Raw genomic sequence first — 8,102 nt, forward strand, 5'->3', positions numbered from 1 at the left:
AACATGACGTACGTACTGGACAGTGTAAAGAATAAATAATATAAATTCCAATTTTACAAAGTTGAACCTCGAATAATAATAAAATATCTATGCAAGATGAAAACTTTTCCCGCTGATTAAACTCAACTGGAAATATACTTAAATAGCAAGTAAGATTCACTGAGGAATAATTTAAGGAACAATTAATCCCTCAATTTTAACTCTGATAATCTTCTTCTCTGAACTTTAATTAATAATCTTAAGGCAACTTGGAAAGAGAACTTTCTTTTATTTGTTGAACCTTTTTCATTTGACAGAGGTTGTTCAAATAGGATTCGAATCGTTGACGTAATAATACACGCGTGACACGATAATTTAGGAAAGTGTAAAACTTTTAATTTTTTTTTTTTAGCTGTAAGCGTGTGCTGTATATTTGTTAAAGTTGAAGAATGGAAATGCTGTAAAGCTCTCGGTGTGTTGTTACCAACGATACTTGCATTATCTTGTCATGTTGAACTCGATAGGGATTATTCGTCTCAATATCTCGTTCCCACTTTGCTCACCGGCTAGAATTAGCTGCCTCGTCTGGAACGTGTTACAACGCTCTGAATTCAACCGATTTCAATCACGATACATGTAACAATTTGTCACCAATCTCACTAATAAAAATAAATAACATCATTGAATACCTTCTGTCATTCTAATCTTATATACACAGATACGAGTCACTGTAACATCATGTAATATTAAAAATAAAATTTATACGAAAATTAAACGAAATAATATAATATCTAACAAGTAAACGTTGTCCCAATTTCATATTAACGCTAAGTCGTATTAAACGAATTGTTAAAAAATAATTCGTAACAGAGCAGATCCAATCTCGCAATTTAAAACGAAACATTATTCATGGATATTTTTGATTTCAACGGACTAACATTCAATCTGCATTTTACAGTAGTTTATTTAAACTTTTCGCGGAACAAACGTGGTTTATACAGATAATGAAAAACTGTAATTCATCAATTTTCCTTACGCATTATCATTTCTCGTTTACATAGTAAAAATTCATTTTCAACAAAAATTTCGTTCCACTTGCACACACATATCCGTCCTATTTTCCAAAACAAAATTAATAAACGTCCAATTCCGAGAAAATCTCTCTCAGTTTTATGGTTGAAATTATATCGTTCCGAGCAGCGGATCAATCGCACGAGAATAAATTTTCGCTTGCAGGAACAAAAAATTCACGTACGGGCAAACGATTTCAATCACCAAGTTAATCGAGCGCGTCAACTTATAAAATATGCAACGTCGTTCCACCAGTCTGTTTTCACTGAAATTAATAAACAAAATTGCCGTTTAATCTCTCGCGCTTTGTCGTTCGAATTATGTTGTCCCAAACAACGGAGTCAATCGACGAAAATAAATTTTTGAAAAAGAAAAGAACGACGAACGGTGTTTCCGCGTTCGAGGAAACTCCGCCTACGAGCGAACACGGACAAAGCTGCTCGAAATCAAAAAGCGATTCCAGAAGAAAAGAGAGAGAGAGAGAGAGAGAGAGAGAGAGAGAGAGAAAGGGTTCGAGTTAGGCAGATTCTAGCGATCCACTAGGAAATAACGTACAATTTCGAGTTTTACCAGCGGAATAGGACGAGAAAATGGAACAGGGATGCGATGCACGTATCGACAAGCTGGTCACCAACGCGTTCAATGGCAACCCCAAATAGAAAGAAAAGGAGAAAGACGTTGCCTTGTTCGTATACGAGCCGAGGCACTTGGCTCCCCATCCTTCTCCGTTTTCCAGCGGAGAAACCGGCCCGCTCTCTCTCTCTCTCTCTTTCTCTCTCTTTCTCTTTCCATCCTCCTCTGTCGAGCATCGTACACGGTGAGCGCTTTTACAACGGTCAGCGCTCTCTGATGCCCGAACAAATCTCACCGGCAACTCCTCGCATGCAGTCCAATTTAACTAAATCCTTTCCGCTTTTCCCAGGGCCGAGACGGCTGGACGAGAGCGGTAAAGAGACGATGGAAACGGGCGCGAGGACAGGGAACGGGGCGGAGGGAAGAAGCCATACGTGAAGATAAGATTGGAAAAGTTGTATGAGGGGCAACTTTAACAGCTATATAACCATTACGGTGCCGATAAAGTGGAATCTAGTGTCTTAACGGTCTGGAACGAAATTCCGGATATAGCGCAGTATATTCCAATGGAGTTAAACACGACGTTCAGATACTAGTTTTCTACCCGGTGCCGTGAAGGGTGTACATACTGCTTTATTGTTGGCGCGGATCCGTGGAAATGGCAGTCAACCCCCTCCAGGTTCGACAAGACTGTTTTATCACGCACTCGTGCGATCTCTTTCTAAGCGATCCAACGTGTCGTGTGTGTGTGTGTGTGTGTGTTTGTGTGAGCGCGCATGTTGATAAAAGACAACCCCTTGCGCTGGCAACTGGTTCGCGGACCATAACGAGTGACCGAATCGTATACAATAATTCGTCGCTTTCTTCTTGTACTCGTCGATATGATATCACTGAATAGAAATTACTGAGAAGTAATAAATTTATTATTTGCTTTGCCTACTTAATTATACTTAAACATACTTAAAACTGTGAAAATATTGCAATTTTGGGACAAAAAATTCTCGACGTGCGTGACACGTTATTTCGGCGCAAAAGATTAACCACTGATTGCGGACTATAACGAGTGACCAAACCGTATACAATAATTCGTCGCTTTCTTTTTGTACTCGTCGATATGATATCACTGGATAGAAATTACTGATAAGTGATAAACTTATCATTTGTTTCGCCTGGGTTACGTTTAAATATACCGAAAACTGAGAAAAATGTTGCAATTTTGGGACAAAAGATTCTCGACGTGCAAAAGAGAGAATCAGTAGATCAATATTCATACGAACTCCAGTATTGTTCACCAACGAGATCATTTAAACAGTTCAACTGTTTCATTGGTCGTCTAAACAGGGCATTTAATTTTTTCGCGAAAATTTATCAGAACTAAATAATTGATTAGGCACGGAGCGATACAAGCACAAACAAGGGCTATTAATTTCACGTCGTAACGAGCATTGTTGTAAATATAAAAAAACGACGCTGGCACCGGGTAATACGTGTTTATGCTGTAGGCTACGTTTGCCATAACTCACTTACAGGAGTGACAGCTTGCATAATACCCGCGAAATTGGTTTTATAAGACGACGCCAAGCACTGCTTCACAACAATGCCATAAACGCTCCGGTTAAATTACGACTCGACAGTGGCGTAACAACGCAAAGCTTGGAGGAAAGAACGCCGGATCAACCTGAAACGCGCCACGCTTTTTCAAAATCTATTTCGAGAAATGTGAAATTAATCAGTCGAGATATAAATTCCGTGATTTTAAAAAAAACCACATCTGTTATCTGCCGTCATTTGATGTTCACAGTGTCAAGCTTAGTTTTGAGTAAACCCGAAATGCTACCTATATGGCGAAAAATTTTAAAAACATTGAAAAATTACGTATCTTTTAGTTTTCTGCAGGCTGAGAATTTTGCACCAGATAATGACAATTGTTTTCTCGCATTAAATGTATTTATTGAACATCGCTTGGGGTGAAACACGGTGCCAAATTTTTCTACACATGGGCACTGAATGGCGTTGGTACCGTTCGGAAGATTAAAAAAAAAATAAAGGAAGACTGAAAAGTGAGGAATTTGAAAAAGAGACGTTGCTGTATATCGTAACGCGAAATAGCTTGTTTCTTTTGCGAAACGTTGAAAATGGTCACGCGTTGTTACAAACGTATCGTTTATTGGTTAAACGTTTGATGTAATATTGGACGCGATGCAGGAAATTGAATACCCTTCGTGTGGACAGCTATCATTTATACGTGTATGAACTTTGTGACAATATCTGTTATTGATCCCGTATTTTGCTTTGCGTGTTTAATAACGCGATTGCTGTTAAACGCCGCGGAAGAAAATGCGGGATTAAATATTTATTGGGAAAACTGAAAGAAATTAACGGGATGAAGTTTCGATCTTTGCGAGAGCGAGATGGAAATCTCACGATTAAATATTGAACTAAATTTCACGCGTAATAAATAAAATACGGATACGTTAAAAATAAACGGAAGATAATTGGCCAGGAAATTATCATTATGTCTCTAAATTTCATTTTCAGTACGTAAAAAAAAAAAAAAGTTACGAAAGAACTTTGATCCAAGAACGAACGACAGAAATTTTACGACTGAATATTTAATTAAACGTTCCATTAGATAATAAAAGGAAAATAAACAGAAGAAAATTGTATCTCGAAGCGCTCTACGTGATAATGAAAATTTATAAATATTATACCACAACGAGTCCAACGATAAATATTCCAAAGACGTGATTGTTCATTTTGTTGAGGTCGTTGGTACGAACAGTTCAACGTTTCCCGGGCAAGGGCTGATTGCAAATCACGTTTGATAAACAAAAGTGTCATAACTCTACGTAGGTGAAATCGTGCCTAGGTAATGCCTCACGCACAAAGAACTTTACTACTCGCTGAGTTATAATCTCTCGTATCATTGTTTTATGGCGGAACCATAAACAATTCAGACGCACGGCACCATTCGCTTGCGGGGTAAGCAGGCTAGAGCCTGTGATTTACCGAAAGTCGTAAATTTTTTAACTTACTGGCGGATTAGATAGCGCCATCTGAATGTAAATTCATCCTGACAAAACTGTGCCAGCCACGGCATACCGGACTGAAATTTTATTTCCCGTTTATAATGGAGTTTCGGCCTTTTATGCCTTCAGATTTTACGCCAGTGCGCATCATTTACATAAGATAAATACTTTTGGTCTGCGCTCCTGCCCTATTTAGCCAACGGCGGCTTAACCCTGTTACTATGCTCGCTTCGTTTCCCCCTCGTTTGATGATCTCGCGATTTTCTCCTTGGAATAATATCTTTTAAAATTACTCTGCATTTTGTTCGCTCTTATTTCCTTGCGCGTGTCTATTAACCTTTGCGTGAAATATCGGCCGATCAATCTGTTTCGTAAAAAATTTGACAAAATGACTCAGAGATCTTATTATTTTGGAAAATTATTGCAGAGTCTTTACTTTTCTGTATTTATTTATGAATTAGGTGAACAGTAGATTAGACGCTGCAATGACCAGTAGTACAAAAAGGTAATTAACTCTTAATAAAAATAAATTTTCTTAAAATAAATTGACTTTTGATAAAATAAATTAAATTAACTGAAATACTCCTAACAACTTCTAATGAAATAGATTAACTTCTAATAAATATAAATTTTCTGATTAAGGAACAATTTTATTAACAAATAGTGACGTTACTGTGTATTTTCAATGCTAATCAAATTGCTGCCAAAATTTTTCGAAATCGCAACTCGAAAATCGTTGATTAATTTCGTCGCGATGAAACGTTGAAAGTCATATCTTTCTTCAAGAAAGAATTTCAGGTATTTTAGCATCGTAGGCGATTTCTCTGAATCGCAGGCGATTTGCATACCTATCAAAAGTTATTTATTTATGCTAATATGCAACATTGAAACACGCAATGATAAACATGCTCACATAATGGTACATAGAACGAACGTAACATTTGTTTGCCAAGTACATAGTTCCATTGTTGATTAAGCTAAGATTTGCGAATGTGATAAGAAGACTCCTTTCGTAAAATTCCACGAGTGTGACTTCCAAGGAGCACAGGTAAACAATACTATTTCTACACTGATAAAACCTTATCAAGCTTTTCATGGAAGTACTCGAACAATTGTAGCAACATCATTAAAAATATATCTCTACGTACGTTGTAAAAATTCAATAGATATTTTATCATACTACGTTCACACGTGTGCAAACATCATTTTACAAAAATAAATATTTCCCATTAGCTGCTGAAATTAATTCTAAGCTTGCATTGATCTTGAAAGTTAAGAATTTGTACAGAAACTTTTCCTTTACAAAAAAAAAAAAGAAAAAAAGCACACAAAACAAATAACAAATTTATTTAAAAAAAAACACTCGCCACCTATTATCTGTGCGCGCGTACCAAACGGCCATCAGAGAACCGAAAGAAAGAAACTTTCAAATCGATCGGGAAGAAACGATTTCCCGAGGCATCGTTCTCGGTCTATCGCGTTTTCAATCACTCGAGTTCACCAAACGGTAACAATTGATCCTGTTTCTAGGCCATTTGCCGGAAAGCACGATCGTCGTAAAACGGTGGCGCGCGAGAGAGAAAAAGAGAGCAGCGAGGATCCGGCGCGGCGAGAGGCGATGCGCCTTCAAAAACATGTCCACTTTCACGGGACACGAAAACGGGCACGAAAACTACCCGGAGATCGGTGTACAGCACGGTAAGTAGCGGCCATGATCCGGCTGTATGCGCATGGCGTTGTAAGTTCGCTTGCAAACGGCCGAATTATTCAAATGTTCCGCGCGGTTGCAAGTGGTTCTGCGTTACCGTGGCGACGACAACTGGCGCGTTTGCGGAGTCATCCGCGGATGGCATTGCCGCAACTTTCGAGAGTATCCCACGGCGATAAATTGGCGTCGATACCGCGGCCAATTTCCTGAATACGTTTAAGATGTAGCTGCGGTAGCGACGCGTCCCCCTCCCCCTCCGCCCCTTTATGCGCACTCTTCTTTGGAAAGTTGGATCTGAAAAAAAAGAGGAGAAAAGTGAGAAAGAGAATTCAAACGATTTCAAAAGAAATGATTTTTTTCTTTTTTTCTTTTTTTCTTTTTTTTGAGAACAGAATAATTGAACAGATATTCTATTGACTGCATTGTTTACTACACGAAAACGATAAATAAATAAATAATAACAACAAGTGTCGCTGTATAACTTATTTTGTTCTTTCCGTATAATTTTTTGACTCGCGATTTACATATGTTTCAAATTTCACATTAAATCTTCTACGTAAGCAGGTGATACTGCATGAAAATATTATTATTCCTCCACGATAGATCTATCACGTATATAAAATAATATTAAATTCACAAGTTTTCATTCTTCGTAAACCGTTGTTCAAAGTATTGTACGTGAAAGTAAATTAATTGTAATAAAAGTCATGTTTGTGTACGCTTTTCGCAAAAGATAAGTTTCATAGAAATACAAAATATATATATAAATAATCATAGTTGTATAAATCTCGTTGATAATAAGGCTGCTACTCACACTTGTTACTTTCGCGATGAATATAATATTTTTTAATTTAAATGTCACATGAATATGTAATCATAATCGTACATGCAACGAAATATTAATATACAGATCATATAATTTTCCTATTGTATTTATTATATTTCCTATTATAAATTTTATTATAAATTGTATATTATAAACTGTATATTATATTTATATTATAAATTTATTGTATATTATAAACTGTATATTATATTTATATTATAAATTTATTATATATTATAAACTGTATATTATATTTATATTATAAATTTATTGTATATTATATTTCTTTATAAATTTATTATATATTATATATTATTGTATATTATATTTACATTACAAATTTATTATATATTATATGTTATATTTATATTATAAATTTATTGTATATTATATTTATATTATAAATTTATTACATATTATATTTATTTTATAAATTTATTATATATTCGATTAATTCATAGTATTTATCGTACTTATTATATTTAGAACTAGTTACACCCGTTATTTTTCCCATGAATATAACATCAGAAAGAAAATGATTTGAAAAAAAGGAGGGGAAGGGGAGGACAACACAGTGCGAAGTAGTAAAATGGCGGTGATTTGTCGGGACGTGTCGCCTGCCAGATTACCCCTGCAACCCTTGCAACACCTAACCCTAACGGAAAGTTGTTGGAGAATCCGACACTTACGGCCACCCACATCGCGATGAACGAGCCAATTAATATTGCTTCCCTCTTGTACTTGCTGCTGCCCTTGACGCCTTGCTGGATCATCCCCGCGTCTGGAGGATCTATCACTAATATGCAAACTTGCAAGCAATGGGTAGAGTATTTGTAGAGTAACTGTTAAAAATATAATAAATAACTTGTGCTGAATATAGACTATTTTCACATTATACAAATTATATATGTTTATT

The 8,102-nt window shown here is 36.2% G+C and overlaps 1 long non-coding RNA gene across 1 annotated transcript; it reads left to right on the forward strand.

Annotated features, from left to right (window-relative positions):
• The first annotated feature begins 1,519 nt into the window (after nt 1-1,519).
• Nucleotides 1,520-6,339, forward strand: LOC122536185. Its single transcript, XR_006308353.1, has 2 exons — nt 1,520-1,560; nt 6,266-6,339. It is a non-coding gene; the product is annotated as an uncharacterized LOC122536185 (long non-coding RNA).
• The last annotated feature ends 1,763 nt before the right edge of the window (nt 6,340-8,102 follow it).

The sequence above is a fragment of the Frieseomelitta varia genome, unplaced genomic scaffold (genome assembly GCF_011392965.1).
Source record: "Frieseomelitta varia isolate USP_RPSP 00005682 unplaced genomic scaffold, Fvar_1.2 scaffold_807, whole genome shotgun sequence".
In the NCBI taxonomy this organism is placed as follows: domain Eukaryota; kingdom Metazoa; phylum Arthropoda; class Insecta; order Hymenoptera; family Apidae; genus Frieseomelitta; species Frieseomelitta varia.